The sequence below is a fragment of the Haliotis cracherodii genome, unplaced genomic scaffold (assembly GCF_022045235.1).
Source record: "Haliotis cracherodii isolate W230 unplaced genomic scaffold, xgHalCrac1.p SCAF_14, whole genome shotgun sequence".
NCBI classification, from domain to species: domain Eukaryota; kingdom Metazoa; phylum Mollusca; class Gastropoda; order Lepetellida; family Haliotidae; genus Haliotis; species Haliotis cracherodii.
Window position 1 is genome coordinate 2,422,869 of NW_027266269.1, and position 17,765 is coordinate 2,440,633.

At 44.3% G+C, this 17,765-nt stretch overlaps 1 pseudogene; it reads left to right on the forward strand.

Moving 5' to 3' along the window:
* The first annotated feature begins 774 nt into the window (after positions 1-774).
* On the forward strand, positions 775-4,117 carry LOC139460938 (scavenger receptor class F member 1-like; annotated as a pseudogene).
* The last annotated feature ends 13,648 nt before the right edge of the window (positions 4,118-17,765 follow it).

Genomic DNA, 17,765 nt, shown 5'->3' on the forward strand with positions numbered 1-17,765 from the left:
CATATCACATGCCACATATCACATGCCACATTTCATATATCCCATGCCAAATTTCAAATACCAAATATTTCATGCCACAATGTACACATCACATATCATATGGCACATGCCACATATCACATATCAAGCATCTCATTCCACATGCCGCATGACATAGCATACATGCCACATATACAATCACAAAACACAGATGTCACATTGAGGCTATCAACATGTCGGTCTGGATCGTGTGGTAAAACTCGCTGACCTGGTTCCTTCCATATCATCGACTCCGAATGTCATGAATTGATGTGCATGATGTAATCACAGGATTGTCTGGTGCAGACTCGACTATGTACAGATCACCGTCATGAAGGTGCAATATTGACGGGTGTGTCGTTAAACAGCCAACAAGTGATATACTTCATTTCATATTTTAACTGTGCACTGACATTGTTCCTTAATGACGAATCTGGGTGGTTAGGATACCTTTAAATACAAACACGGACATGTCGATCGCATGGGTTTATTCAAATGCAATAAATATTTCAACAAAAGCGTACTGTAAGAATTTTTTGTAAATAAGGAATGAAAAAGTGAATCCAACTAATTCGATGAAATTTCAAGTCACACGAATAAGCTCGGGCAACGAACAAACTACGCTGTCTGTTTTCTCCCATCCAAGGGCTATTCGGGGTTCAAGTAAGTAGCATTACATGCAGCTGTGTCATATTTAAATTGTGTGGCATAAAAAAATGTTTGTTATCTTAGCTAGCAGCATGAATGTAATGAAACATGTTTATTGTATATATGCATGATCACATCTATTTCTTCAGAACATGTATGACCGAGTTAATGATGCTATTCTTGATGTCGACTCTTGTTTCTGCACAAGGTGAGAATGACGGAGGATAGTTTACCTCATTAGACCTGCAGTAGGCCTCAATGTAATGTTAGTAGGTTGTATAAGGTGAGTGAGTGAGTGAGTTGGGTTTAACGCCATTTTTAACAGTATTTCAGTAATATCGCGACGTGTCAGCTTAATGTGGGAGGAAGCTCAAGTGATGTAGGTCTAAAACGTTAACCACTTGAAACCCATGAGCACGGGTATGGTGCTGACAAATCTAGAACCTGGGATTCGAACCCCCAATCATAGGTTTCTGGCGTGTCCAAGGGACGTATCTCTGCACAGCGAAACGCAGCGCCTTAGGCGACTAGGCCATCCGTGCGGCATCGACCATGGGCAGTGACAGAGTCAGTCGTTTCCGTTTTTCTTTTCTGTTTGTCTCTATGAAAGTTTGACGTTTGATGTTTTACAGATTAATTTCAATGTCGACAGATAAACTTATTTCAGTCATTATGTAATATATTTGAATGTATCGTGATTACAAACTCAAGTGGTTAAATTCCATTCTCACCGATGAATACAAGGTCCGTTTCTCCAGCCCAACTATGCAAGGAAAACCAACGTTGTCCACAGTGTGACAGCACGACGGGACATTGCCTGTAGTGTACTGCTGGATATGATGGTAAAAGATGCAGTTCTCTTTGCAATGATAATTGTCTGCAAAAGAAATGCGTACTTTCAAGCAATGACAATGGCAACTGCACTGTCGGTTGCGTATCTGGATACCAGGGTACCGACTGTGAAATACCATGCTACAACCCAGGAGGTACCTGCACAACATGTCCACGGGGTTGTGGTGGAGGATATTGTCAGCTGGGCTCCTCCTGTGTGTCTGGATGTGTAGACTCCTACTATGGGACTGGCTGCAAGACGTGTTCAAGTAGGTGCAAGTCCTGCAACAGGACGACAGGTGAATGTACTGAGTGTCACGCTCCATACGTTGGTCCGAAGTGCGAATGTCCCCCCTGCAATGGAACTGATGAAGATTGCAGCTGTAAACACGCATCGTGTGAGTATATCTGTAACCAATCTTGTGTGCTAAGCTTTGATATAAATGTAGGTAAATGTCCATAATAACCCTTCACATATGAATTACCCTTGAACAGTGTCCATTTCATCCAAGGTGTTCCTGGGGGCACGGGTCGTCCAGTCGTCTAAGGCGTTGCGATGCACTGTGCAGAGTTGCGTCCCTTGGGTATGCCAGAAACCTATGATTGTGGTTTCGAATGCTGGTTCGCCCCGATTATGCTTCAAGGTTTGTCAGCACCATCCTCATGCACTTTGGTTTCTACGAAGTGATAAATGTCTGAAACCTGCATCACTTCGGGCTTTCCTCCCACATAAAGCTGACAGACCGTGATATAACTGGAATACTGCTAAAAGCGGCGTAAAACCCAATTCACTCACTCACACTCCAAGATGTTCCTCCTTATGTATCTCTAAACATGTAAGACAGGTGGCTACCCGGGATTGTATGCATGGTTGTACACCTGAATGTTCCTCCTTATGTATCTCTAAACATGTAAGACACGTGGCTACCTGGGATTGTATGCATGGTTGTACACCTGGATGTTACGACAAAACTACAACCACACACGTGTAGTATGTCTGGATGTTCTTGTTTGTCTGATCAGATGACAAGGGCGTGTACCGCGACACTACGTAGGTGTACATTCCCCTTATACAGACACCTGCTGGATAGATGAATGTATAAATAAATTTGTTCAAAACACTCAGTTTCTAATGTCACGCTTGTAAAACTGCTTAACTCATTTACTTCCTCAATACAGTACATCACTATGCATGTGTCCCCGGCAACGTATGCTGGAAGTAAGGACACCTAAATGGATCGCGATGTCAGGCTCGAAAGCCAGTCTGTCATGGTATACAGAGAGTAACACATGACAAATCACTGTTTGCGTGCATGCCGTCGTTTTACAATGGGAACATTGCTTAGTGCGACGTTAAAAAAACACACCACACAGACACATTATCTACATGTGAGCCACGCACATGTGTAATGTACCTTAATATTTTGAAGTGTAAACTTGTTCCTGGCGCTGTATGACCATGCTCTGTATCGAGGTGAACCTGATACATCCGCTAGTTATTTGCTCAAGGACATGGAACAAGAGCTGATCTAGTGTGCATGACAGGCTGATGGCATCACTGCTTCTCCTTGTGTCTGGCATCTTGCTGACACTCTGCCTCTGTTACTGCAAGCGTTTCCCCAAACAAAGGTGAGTGTGTTGCCATCACTACTACTCCTTGTGTCGGGCATCTTGCTGACACTCTGTCTCTGTTACTGCAAGCGTTTCCCCAAACAAAGGTGTGTGTGTTGCCATCACTGCTACTCCTTGTGTCGGGCATCTTGCTGATACTCTGTCTCTGTTACTGCAAGCGTTTCCCCAAACAAAGGTGAAGTTGTCGCAGTATTATGGTAACAGTCACTACACGACCCTTGTAGTGTGTAGTATGTTTATTGTACTTGGGGCTAACCAATTGACTCATGCTTCAAACCATATTTACTACTTGTTTTGACTTTTTTTGAGGTCTTGTCATGATATGCTGGTAATTCATGCACGTCAAATCTTCATTTTTCCACTTATCAAATCAACGTAATTTAATGTTCAATGGAGGAAATGGTTATCATAGCTATTAGAAGATAGTTAACTCCCCAACGGGGTAATTATTGTGCAATATTCACTTGTTTGTTTGTTTGTTTGTTGTTTAATGACGAAGTCAGAAATATTCCAGCTATATGACGGTGGTCTGTAAATAACCGAGTAAGGACCAGACAATCCAGTGATTAATATCATGAGCATCGATCCATGCAATTGGGATGGATCACATGCATCAACCAAGTCATCGAACCTGACCACTCGATCCTGTTAGTCGTCTCTTATGACAAGCATAGCCACCTTGTATGGCAAATGGGTTGCTGAGGACCCACTCTACCCCGGGTCTTCGCAGGTCTCTGGTGACCAAACGACAATAGGTCATGTACGCATGAGAAAATGTAGTTTATGCACAAATATCCTAAATATATACATATCTCCATGTTGCAGGGAACAGGAGGGGCACCAGGATCAGATGCGGCAAGATGAGGTGGAGTATCTGCAGTACTTACCTACAGTACAGGGATATATACTTAATACTAACCGTCATTCGAATCATGCCTATTATGACGTTATCGATGGCGAGAAGGGTCCCGCCATTGGGTTCCTGTGACCGCTGGTTATATGTAACCTCTTTTATGTTGTATGTGTTCCTGTGACCGCTGATTGTATGTAACCTCTTTTATGTTGTATGTGTTCCTGTGACCGCTGGTTATATGTAACCTCTTTTATGTTGTATGTGTTCCAGTGACCGCTGGTTATATGTAACCTATTGTATGTTGTATGTGTTCCTGTGACCGCTGGTTATATGTAACCTATTGTATGTTGTATGTGTTCCAGTGACCGCTGGTTATATGTAACCTATTGTATGTTGTATGTGTTCCTGTGACCGCTGGTTATATGTAACCTCTTTTATGTTGTATGTGTTCCAGTGACCGCTGGTTATATGTAACCTCTTTTATGTTGTATGTGTTCCTGTGACCGCTGATTGTATGTAACCTATTTTATGTTGTATGTGTTCCTGTGACCGCTGATTGTATGTAACCTATTTTATGTTGTATGTGTTCCTGTGACCGCTGATTGTATGTGACCTCTTTTATGTTGTATGTGTTCCTGTGACCGCTGATTGTATGTAACCTATTTTATGTTGTATGTGTTCCTGTGACCGCTGATTGTATGTAACCTAGTTTATGTTGTATGTGTTCCTGTGACCGCTGATTGTATGTAACCTCTTTTATGTTGTATGTGTTCCTGTGACCGCTGGTTATATGTAACCTATTGTATGTTGTATGTGTTCCTGTGACCGCTGGTTATATGTAACCTCTTTTATGTTGTATGTGTTCCAGGTGACCGCTGATTGTATGTAACCTAGTTTATGTTGTATGTGTTCCTGTGACCGCTGGTTATATGTAACCTATTGTATGTTGTATGTGTTCCTGTGACCGCTGGTTATATGTAACCTATTTTATGTTGTATGTGTTCCTGTGACCGCTGGTTATATGTAACCTATTTTATGTTGTATGTGTTCCTGTAACCGCTGATTATATGTAACCTCTTTTATGTACGTTTTTCTGTGACCGCTGGTTTTATGTAACCTCTTTTATGTTGTATGACTTATCTATACACAACTGTTCACTGTCTATTGAGCTGTCAGTTCTTTTTTTTCCAATCGCCAGGTCCCGCTAGGTGTTGATGTCGTTGTTTTGCCAGCACACCCGCGTCGGTTTTATCAGTGGTGATCTTCTGTTTGTCATTCCGCCCTCATTTAGCTGACCCTATTCCCAAAGTATACGGCACTATACTACAACAACAACGTCAAACACACGTGACGTATATATGGTGAGCTTCACATCGATGATGATGCCATGAACGTTCATGCCACAACCCTATACAGTATACGTCTTTACTACCAGCTGACAATACGTGTGTCTATTAGCAATGTTTATACGAAACCAAAGTCGTTGTAATCATGTAACGTGTATAGAATACACGAAAGACGAGAAGCATCATGGCTGCAGCACCTTACTGAAAAGGGACTTGTGTCGCTTCGGCTCAATGATGTGTGTGTTTGTACTAATGTGCCTTAAATTTGCAAGAAGTGCACACTAATTCTTTATTTTCTTAAAAGGTTGAAAAAAATCAGGTGTGATATATTTGTACATTATAGTAATAAACTTTCGACACTGTACACATGCTGCTGTTTGTTATAATTTCTCTTTTAACTTTGATGAAAAACAGGTGTATCCATTAAACCAACACAACTAATATCATTGTTGTGTGGTACGTCTACTTACTTGTTTTGAAAGGTGATGTGACCAACAAAGTAACTTAAGAAGATAATACACTCCAATGTATTCTAGCCCTATACGGGTAGGAAGTTAATTCTGGAAACAAAAGTGAGAACTATTTGGCACAGTCTTCAACGATGTTCCTAATAGTGTAATATATTGCACATGGTGTACAGACATTAACACAACAGTGTCTGGATGCCGGTATGCTCTCGTATATGTTCATGCATAATGTGACAATGAAGGTTGATGCAAGTCTGCAACAGAATATCCAGTGGTTGACATCATGAACATCGGTCCAAGTTATTGGTAGCAATGACATGCTTCTATCAAAGGCGTTAACAAGCACAAGGGAGGGACAACGGATACATTTGTCGATTTGAAAGCCCAACACAATAGGTTGTATCTCCGGGTAGAACTGTGCCTGTTTCGTTCTACTGCGAGTTTGATTTAATGATTTGTTGAAGGAAAACTGCACATAGTTCATCCGGTACAAACGCAACAGAGTCATCAACTCAACAATATTATACATTTACATGTCCTGGGTTAGAATTGATCGGACCCAATCGTCTAGTTTCCATAACCCCTTAATATTTCACCTGGTAAGACAGTGGACTAGTAAATCCTAACCCGCTCAGCCAGAAACATATGTATTTAGTCACAAGAATGCTTCTGTTAATAACGAGTGATGTCACTGGAATTGTTCCTGCCCGAGTTGCATTGTTACTGAAGGTTGGCGTCACCGAGCACGGCGGGTGTAAAACAATAGGACAATGGAAAGACCGTATCTCAACGTGGCGAGAATTAACAGAAAAACTCCGCTTAACCTTCTGCCTTGTGTACAATAGATACATGCAGTGAAACAGCAGGTCATCTGGAGCTGTCCAGACAAGTGGAATGTTGACAACGTGTGTACAATAGATACAGGCAGTGACACAGCAGGTCACCTGGAGCTGTCCTAACAAGTGGAATGTTGACAACGTGTGTACAATAGATACATGCAGTGAAACAGCAGGTCACCTGGAGCTGTCCCGACAAGTGGAATGTTGACAACGTGTGTACAATAGATACATGCAGTGACACAGCAGGTCGCCTTAAGCTGTCCTGACAAGTGGAATGTTGACAACGTGTGTACAATAGATACATGCAGTGAAACAGCAGGTCACCTTGAGCTGTCCCGACAAGTGGAATGTTGACAACGTGTGTACAATAGATACATGCAGTGAAACAGCAGGTCACCTGGAGCTGTCCCGACAAGCGTAGTGTTGACAACGTGTGTACAATAGGTACATGCAGTGACACAGCAGGTCATCTTGAGCTGTGCTGACAAGTGGAATGTTGACAACGTGTGTACAATAGATACAGGCAGTGAAACAGCAGGTCGCCTTGAGCTGTCCCGACAAGTGGAATGTTGACAACGTGGGTACAATAGATACATGCAGAAACACAGCAGGTCACATGGAGCTGTCCTGACAAGAGTGTATGTTGACAACGTATGTACAATAGATACATGCAGTGAAACAGCAAGTCACCTGGAGCTGTCCTGACAAGTGGAATGTTGACAACATGTGTACAATAGATACATGCAGTGAAACAGCAGGTCATCTGGAGCTGTCCTAAAAAGTGGAATGTTGACAACGTGTGTACAATAGATACATGCAGTGAAACAGCAGGTCGCCTTCAGCTGTCCTGACCAGTGGAATGTTGACAACGTGTGTACAATAGATACATGCAGTGAAACAGCAGGTCACCTGGTGCTGTCCTGACAAGTGGAATGTTGACAACGTGTGTACAATAGATACATGCAGTGACACAGCAGGTCACCTTGAGCTGTCCCGACAAGTGGAATATTGACAACGTGTGTACAATAGATACATGCAGTGACACAGCAGGTCACCTGGAGCTTTCCTGACAAGTGGAATGTTGACAACGTGTGTACAATAGATACATGCAGTGAAACAGCAGGTCACCTGAAGCTGTCCTGACAAGTGGAATGTTGACAACGTGTGTACAACCGATAGATGCAGTGACACAGCAGGTCACCTGGAGCTGTCCTGACAAGTGGAATGTTGACAACGTGTGTACAATAGATACATGCAGTGACACAGCAGGTCACCTGGAGCTGTCCTGACAAGTGGAATGTTGACAACGTGTGTACAATAGATACATGCAGTGAAACAGCAGGTCACCTTGAGCTGTCCTGACAAGTGGAATGTTGACAACGTGTGTACAATAGATACATGCAGTGAAACAGCAGGTCACCTGGAGCTGTCCTGACAAGTGGAATGTTGACAACGTGTGTACAATAGATACATGCAGTGAAACAGCAGGACACCTGGAGCTGTCCCGACAAGTGGAATGTTGACAACGTGTACAATAGATACATGCAGAGAAACAGCAGGTCGTTTTGAGCTGTCCCGACAAGTGGAATGTTGACAACGTGTGTACAATAGATACATGCAGTGACACAGCAGGTCACCTTGAGCTGTCCCGACAAGTGGAATGTTGACAACGTGTGTACAATAGATACATGCAGTGACACAGCAGGTCACCTGGAGCTGTCCTGACAAGAGTGTATGTTGACAACGTATATACAATAGATACATGCAGTGAAACAGCAAGTCACCTGGAGCTGTCCTGACAAGTGGAATGTTGACAACGTGTGTACAATAGATACATGCAGTGAAACAGCAGGTCACCTGGAGCTGTCCTGACAAGTGGAACGTTGACAACGTGTGTACAATAGATACATGCAGTGACACAGCAGGTCACCTGGAGCTGTCCTGACAAGTGGAATGTTGACAACGTGTGTACAATAGATACATGCAGTGAAACAGCAAATCACTTGGAGCTGTCCTGACAAGTAGAATGTTGACAACGTGTGTACAATAGATACATGCAGTGACACAGCAGGTCACCTGGAGCTGTCCCGACCAGTGGAATGTTGACAACGTGTGTACAATAGATACATGCAGTGAAACAGCAGGTCACCTTGAGCTGTCCTGACAAGTGGAATGTTGACAACGTGTGTACAACCGATAGATGCAGTGACACAGCAGGTCACCTTGAGCTGTCCTGACAAGTGGAATGTTGACAACGTGTGTACAATAGATACATGCAGTGAAACAGCAGGTCACCTGGAGCTGTCCCGACAAGTGGAATGTTGACAACGTGTACAATAGATACATGCAGAGAAACAGCAGGTCGCCTTGAGCTGTCCAGCCAAGTGCAATGTTGACAACGTGGGTACAATAGATACATGCAGTGAAACAGCAAGTCACCTAGAGCTGTGCTGACAAGAGTGTATGTTGACAACGTATGTACAATAGATACATGCAGTGAAACAGCAAGTCACCTGGAGCTGTCCTGACAAGTGGAATGTTGACAACGTGTGTACAATAGATACATGCAGTGAAACAGCAGGTCACCTGGAGCTGTCCTGACAAGTGGAATGTTGACAACGTGTGTACAATAGATACATGCAGTGAAACAGCAGGTCGCCTTGAGCAGTCCTGACAAGTGGAATGTTGACAACGTGTGTACAATAGATACATGCAGTGAAACAGCAGGTCACCTGGAGCTGTCCCGACAAGTGGAATGTTGACAACGTATGTACAATAGATACATGCAGTGAAACAGCAAGTCACCTGAAGCTGTCCTGACAAGTGGAATGTTGACAACGTGTGTACAATACATACATGCAGTGAAACAGCAGGTCACCTGGAGCTATCCTGACAAGTGGAATGTTGACAACGTGTGTACAATAGATACATGCAGTGACACAGCAGGTCACCTTGAGCTGTCCCGACAAGTGGAATGTTGACAACGTGTGTACAATAGATACATGCAGTGAAACAGCAGGTCGCCTTGAGCTGTCCCGACAAGTGGAATGTTGACAACCTGGGTACAATAGATACATGCAGTGACACAGCAGGTCACATGGAGCTGTCCTGACAAGAGTGTATGATGACAACGTATGTACAATAGATACATGCAGTGAAACAGCAAGTCACCTGGAGCTGTCCTGACAAGTGGAATGTTGACAACATGTGTACAATAGATACATGCAGTGAAACAGCAGGTCATCTGGAGCTGTCCTCAAAAGTGGAATGTTGACAACGTGTGTACAATAGATACATGCAGTGAAACAGCAGGTCACCTGGAGCTGTCCTGACAAGTGGAATCTTGACAACGTGTGTACAATAGATACATGCAGTGACACAGCAGGTCACCTGGAGCTGTCCTGACAAGTGGAATGTTGACAACGTGTGTACAATAGATACATGAAGTGAAACAGCAAATCACTTGGAGCTGTCCTGACAAGTGGAATGTTAACAACGTGTGTACAATATATACATGCAGTGACACAGCAGGTCACCTGGAGCTGTCCCGACAAGTGGAATGTTGACAACGTGTGTACAATAGATACATGCAGTGAAACAGCAGGTCACCTTGAGCTGTCCTGACAAGTTGAATGTTAACAACGTGTGTACAACTGATAGATGCAGTGACACAGCAGGTCACCTTGAGCTGTCCTGACAAGTGGAATGTTGACAACGTGTGTACAATAGATACATGCAGTGAAACAGCAGGTCACCTGGAGCTGTCCCGACAAGTGGAATGTTGACAACGTGTACAATAGATACATGCAGAGAAACAGCAGGTCGCCTTGAGCTGTCCTGACATGTGGAATGTTGACAACGTGGGTACAATAGATACATGTAGTGAAACAGCAAGTCACCTGGAGCTGTGCTGACAAGAGTGTATGTTGACAACGTGGGTACAATAGATACATGCAGTGAAACAGCAAGTCACCTGTAGCTGTCCTGACAAGTGGAATGTTGACAACGTGTGTACAATAAATACATGCAGTGAAACAGCAGGTCACCTGGAGCTGTCCTTACAAATGGAATGTTGACAACGTGTGTACAATAGATACATGCAGTGAAACAGCAGGTCGCCTTGAGCTGTCCTGACAAGTGGAATGTTGACAACGTGTGTACAATAGATACATGCAGTGAAACAGCAGGTCACCTGGAGCTGTCCCGACAAGTGGAATGTTGACAACGTGTGTACAATAGATACATGCAGTGAAACAGCAAGTCACCTGAAGCTGTCCTGACAAGTGGAATGTTGACAACGTGTGTACAATAGATACATGCAGTGAAACAGCAGGTCACCTGGAGCTGTCCTGACAAGTGGAATGTTGACAACGTATGTACAACCGATACATGCAGTGACACAGCAGGTCACCTTGAGCTGTCCCGACAAGTGGAATGTTGACAACGTGTGTACAATTGATACATGCAGTGAAACAGCAAGTCACCTGGAGCTGTCCCGACAAGTGGAATGTTGACAACGTGTGTACAACCGATAGATGCAGTGACACAGCAGGTCACCTTGAGCTGTCCTGACAAGTGGAATGTTGACAACGTGTGTACAATAGATACATGCAGTGACACAGCAAGTCACCTGGAGCTGTCCTGACAAGTGGAATGTTGACAACGTGTGTACAATAGATACATGCAGTGACACAGCAGGTCACCTGGAGCTGTCCTGAAAAGTTGAATGTTGACAACGTGTGTACAATAGATACATGCAGTGACACAGCAGGTCATCTGGAGCTGTCCTGACAAGTGGAATGTTGTCAACGTGTGTACAATAGATACATGCAGTGAAACAGCAGGTCACCTGGAACTCTCCTGACAAGTGGAATGTTGACAACGTGTGTACAATAGATACATGCAGTGAAACAGCAGGTCACCTTGAGCTGTCCTGACAAGTGGAATGTTGACAACGTGTGTACAATAGATACATGCAGTGACACAGCAGGTCACATGGAGCTGTCCCGACAAGTGGAATGTTGACAACGTGTGTACAATAGATACATGCAGTGAAACAGCAAATCACTTGGAGCTGTCCTGACAAGTGGAATGTTGACAACGTGTGTACAATAGATACATGCAGTGACACAGCAGGTGACCTGGAGCTGTCCCGACAAGTGGAATGTTGACAACGTGTGTACAATAGATACATGCAGTGAAACAGCAGGTCACCTTGAGCTGTCCTGACAAGTGGAATGTTGACAACGTGTGTACAATAGATACATGCAGTGACACAGCAGGTCACCTGTAGCTGTCCTGACAAGTGGAATGTTGACAACGTGTGTACAATAAATACATGCAGTGAAACAGCAGGTCACCTGGAGCTGTCCTTACAAATGGAATGTTGACAACGTGTGTACAATAGATACATGCAGTGAAACAGCAGGTCGCCTTGAGCTGTCCTGACAAGTGGAATGTTGACAACGTGTGTACAATAGATACATGCAGTGAAACAGCAGGTCACCTGGAGCTGTCCCGACAAGTGGAATGTTGACAACGTGTGTACAATAGATACATGCAGTGAAACAGCAAGTCACCTGAAGCTGTCCTGACAAGTGGAATGTTGACAACGTGTGTACAATAGATACATGCAGTGAAACAGCAGGTCACCTGGAGCTGTCCTGACAAGTGGAATGTTGACAACGTATGTACAACCGATACATGCAGTGACACAGCAGGTCACCTTGAGCTGTCCCGACAAGTGGAATGTTGACAACGTGTGTACAATTGATACATGCAGTGAAACAGCAAGTCACCTGGAGCTGTCCCGACAAGTGGAATGTTGACAACGTGTGTACAACCGATAGATGCAGTGACACAGCAGGTCACCTTGAGCTGTCCTGACAAGTGGAATGTTGACAACGTGTGTACAATAGATACATGCAGTGACACAGCAGGTCACCTGGAGCTGTCCTGACAAGTGGAATGTTGACAACGTGTGTACAATAGATACATGCAGTGACACAGCAGATCACCTGGAGCTGTCCTGACAAGTTGAATGTTGACAACGTGTGTACAATAGATACATGCAGTGACACAGCAGGTCATCTGGAGCTGTCCTGACAAGTGGAATGTTGTCAACGTGTGTACAATAGATACATGCAGTGAAACAGCAGGTCACCTGGAACTCTCCTGACAAGTGGAATGTTGACAACGTGTGTACAATAGATACATGCAGTGAAACAGCAGGTCACCTTGAGCTGTCCTGACAAGTGGAATGTTGACAACGTGTGTACAATAGATACATGCAGTGACACAGCAGGTCACATGGAGCTGTCCCGACAAGTGGAATGTTGACAACGTGTGTACAATAGATACATGCAGTGAAACAGCAAATCACTTGGAGCTGTCCTGACAAGTGGAATGTTGACAACGTGTGTACAATAGATACATGCAGTGACACAGCAGGTGACCTGGAGCTGTCCCGACAAGTGGAATGTTGACAACGTGTGTACAATAGATACATGCAGTGAAACAGCAGGTCACCTTGAGCTGTCCTGACAAGTGGAATGTTGACAACGTGTGTACAATAGATACATGCAGTGACACAGCAGGTCACCTTGATCTGTCCTGACAAGTGGAATGTTGACAACGTGTGTACAATAGATACATGCAGTGAAACAGCAGGTCACCTGGAGCTGTCCCGACAAGTGGAATGTTGACAACGTGTACAATAGATACATGCAGAGAAACATCAGGTCGCCTTGAGCTGTCCTGACAAGTGGAATGTTGACAACGTGGGTACAATAGATACATGCAGTGAAACAGCAAGTCACCTGGAGCTGTGCTGACAAGAGTGCATGTTGACAACGTATGTACAATAGATACATGCAGTGAAACAGCAAGTCACCTGGAGCTGTCCTGACAAGTGGAATGTTGACAACGTGTGTACAATAGATACATGCAGTGAAACAGCAGGTCACCTGGAGCTGTCCTGACAAGTGGAATGTTGACAACGTGTGTACAATAGATACATGCAGTGAAACAGCAGGTCGCCTTGAGCTGTCCTGACAACTGGAATGTTGACAACGTGGGTACAATAGATACATGCAGTGAAACAGCAAGTCACCTGGAGCTGTGCTGACAAGAGTGTATGTTGACAACGTATGTACAATAGATACATGCAGTGAAACAGCAAGTCACCTGGAGCTGTCCTGACAAGTGGAATGTTGACAACGTGTGTACAATAGATACATGCAGTGAAACAGCAGGACACCTGGAGCTGTCCTGACAAGTGGAATGTTGACAACGTGTGTACAATAGATACATGCAGTGAAACAGCAGGTCGGCTTGAGCTGTCCTGACAAGTGGAATGTTGACAACGTGTGTACAATAGATACATGCAGTGAAACAGCAGGTCACCTGGAGCTGTCCCGACAAGTGGAATGTTGACAACTTATGTACAATAGATACATGCAGTGAAACAGCAAGTCACCTGAAGCTGTCCTGACAAGTGGAATGTTGTCAACGTGTGTACAATAGATACATGCAGTGACACAGCAGGTCACCTTGAGCTGTCCTGACAAGTGGAATGTTGACAACGTGTGTACAATAGATACATGCAGTGAAACAGCAAATCACTTGGAGCTGTCCTGACAAGTGGAATGTTGACAACGTGTGTACAATACATACATGCAGTGACACAGCAGGTGACCTGGAGCTGTCCCGACAAGTGGAATGTTGACAACGTGTGTACAATAGATACATGCAGTGAAACAGCAGGTCACATTGAGCTGTCCTGACAAGTGGAATGTTGACAACGTGTGTACAATAGATACATGCAGTGAAACAGCAGGTCACCTTGAGCTGTCCTGACAAGTGGAATGTTGACAACGTGTGTACAATAGATACATGCAGTGAAACAGCAGGTCACCTTGAGCTGTCCTGACAAGTGGAATGTTGACAACGTGTGTACAATAATTACATGCGGTGAAACAGCAGGTCACCTGGAGCTCTCCCGACAAGTGGAATGTTGACAACGTGTGTACAATAGATACATGCAGAGAAACAGCAGGTCGCCTTGAGCTGTCCCGACAAGTGGAATATTGACAACGTGTGTACAATAGATACATGCAGTGAAACAGCAAGTCACCTGGAGCTGTCCTGACAAGAGTGTATGTTGACAACGTATGTACAATAGATACATGCAGTGAAACAGCAAGTCACCTGGAGCTGTCCCGACAAGTGGAATGTTGACAACGTGTGTACAACCGATAGATGCAGTGACACAGCAGGTCACCTTGAGCTGTCCTGACAAGTGGAATGTTGACAACGTGTGTACAATAGATACATGCAGTGACACAGCAGGTCACCTGGAGCTGTCCTGACAAGTGGAATGTTGACAACGTGTGTACAATAGATACATGCAGTGACACAGCAGGTCGCCTTGAGCTGTCCCGACAAGTGGAATATTGACAACGTGTGTACAATAGATACATGCAGTGAAACAGCAGGTCACCTGGAGCTGTCCTGACAAGAGTGTATGTTGACAACGTGTGTACAATAGATACATGCAGTGAAACAGCAGGTCACCTGGAGCTGTCCTGACAAGTTGAATGTTGACAACGTGTGTACAATAGATACATGCAGTGAAACAGCAAATCACTTGGTGCTGTCCTGACAAGTGGAATGTTGAGAACGTGTGTACAATAGATACATGCAGTGAAACAGCAGGTCACCTTGAGCTGTCCTGACAAGTGGAATGTTGACAACGTGTGTACAATAGATACATGCAGTGACACAGCAGGTCACCTGGAGCTGTCCAGACAAGTGGAATGATGACAACGTGTGTACAATAGATACATGCAGTGAAACAGCAAGTCACCTGGAGCTGTCCTGACAAGTGGAATGTTAACAACGTGTGTACAATAGATACATGCAGTGAAACAGGAGGTCACCTGGAGCTGTCCAGACAAGTGGAATGTTGACAACGTGTGTACAATAGATACATGCAGTGAAACAGCAGGTCACCTGGAGCTGTCCTGACAAGTGGAATGTTGACAACGTGTGTACAATAGATACATGCAGTGACACAGCAGGTCACCTGGAGCTGTCCTGACAAGTGGAATGTTGACAACGTGTGTACAATAGATACAGGCAGAGAAACAGCAGGTCACCTTGAGCTGTCCCGACAAGTGGAATGTTGACAACGTGTGTACAATAGATACATGCAGTGACACAGCAGGTCACCTGGAGCTGTCCTGACAAGTGGAATGTTGACAACGTGTGTACAATAGATACAGGCAGAGAAACAGCAGGTCACCTTGAGCTGTCCCGACAAGTGGAATGTTGACAACGTGTGTACAATAGATACAGGCAGAGAAACAGCAGGTCACCTGGAGCTGTCCCGACAAGTGGAATGTTGACAACGAAGCTGCATACGGAGATTGCCTGCAACACGTGGTACTTGCGTTATTGTCGTTGGGGTAAATGCATACAACAGCTACTGCTTCAGACATACCCTAACAACACATGCTTATACTATACCCAATCCAATACAGTGAGTGAGTGAGTATGTTTTTTGCGCCGCTTTTGGCAATATGTCTGCAACATCACGTCGGGGGACACAACAAATGGGCTTCACACATTGTACCCATGTCGGGAATCGAACCCGGGTCTTCGGCATAACGAGCGAACGCTTTAACCACTAGGTTTCTCAACCGCCCCTAGGCCCAATAGAAGTTACAGTGATAAGATAGATGCCCAGTTTCTTGTCATGCCTCGTGTACATTAGAACACCTTTAAATATCCACTGACATATGTGTCTGTTGTTTTGAGTGTCGTATATTATAGGTGGCGTGTTCGGCACACTCTTTGTTACTGAGGCAGAGGTTGAATTGAATAAAAGCAGTACGGAAATAATTGCAAAACCGGTTGTAAAAAACGCCCACTTTACGTGCTGTAGGATTAGCCCGTCAGCATTCCCTTGTGATACACATAATGTTTACGTGCTAGGTTGTATCAAGGTCGCCATGAATATAACATTGCCCTTCCCTATCAGAGCGGGAAACCCTGCCACCCTGTACTTGTAGGGGCACACTGACACGGTGACTTTAATCATTCATGTAACTTTGCACCACAGACTATTACATGGTGTGTATTTGTCGACTGAGGAATCTGGAGCTACAGCAGTCAACCGTTTCTTCTTAGGTACAGCTAATTGCGGCGATTTATGTAAGGTCGTTACTTGTTAACCATCACGATGCGACCCCTGTAACATGTATTTGTATGATGCGTTATTTGTTTATTGACATCTAAAGAAGCATTAACATAATTAAATATACACATCTCCAGAAACCATTTAAAACTTTACTTGTACTTGTATCCGAACCGAGGAATCTAAACTTCATTGCGTATCTGGCATTTATCGATCGTTTATCATGTGTTGCATCAAAGTAGAGGAAGAGATATTGCCGACATCCCTGTATAATATGCCACCCCAGTGCACGTACTAAGCTAGTACAACGGCGTTCAGGACTTGACCAGACAATCCAGTGAGTGATATCATGAGCATCGATCCGCGCAATTGAGATCGATGACATGCATCAACCAATTCAGGGAGCCTGACCACCCTCTCGTTAGTCGCCTCTTACGACGAGCATAGTCGCATTTTACGGCAAGCATGGGTTGCTGAAGACCTATTCTACCCTGGATCTTCAAGGGTCACGAATGGTATGTACAGTGTAAGGGTATAGTCTGGGACAGCGAACTTTTATCGCACGATAAGGCTGTATGGAAGCCTTTCTGTACAAGATCAACAATATATGCCCACCGAACACGTCCAGGAAAACCCAAGGTTCGATCGCAAACTCTGCACAATATTGAGTCATGAAACATCAGTGATACTGCACCTTTTCACTGAACTACAGTCACAGCATCCCAGGTGATTCCAGTAGGAATATAGGTCTCCAGCAACCATTCCACAATAGGTGATTAACAGAACCGGGTAGTTAGGTTCGCTGACTTTGTTGATCTTAATATTCCGTATATACGTAGATTACAGGCCGCCGTCATACAGCTGGAATATTGTTTAGTGTGGCGGTAAATAACACACAAACAGAACAGCCACCCTTTCACATCTCGACAATCG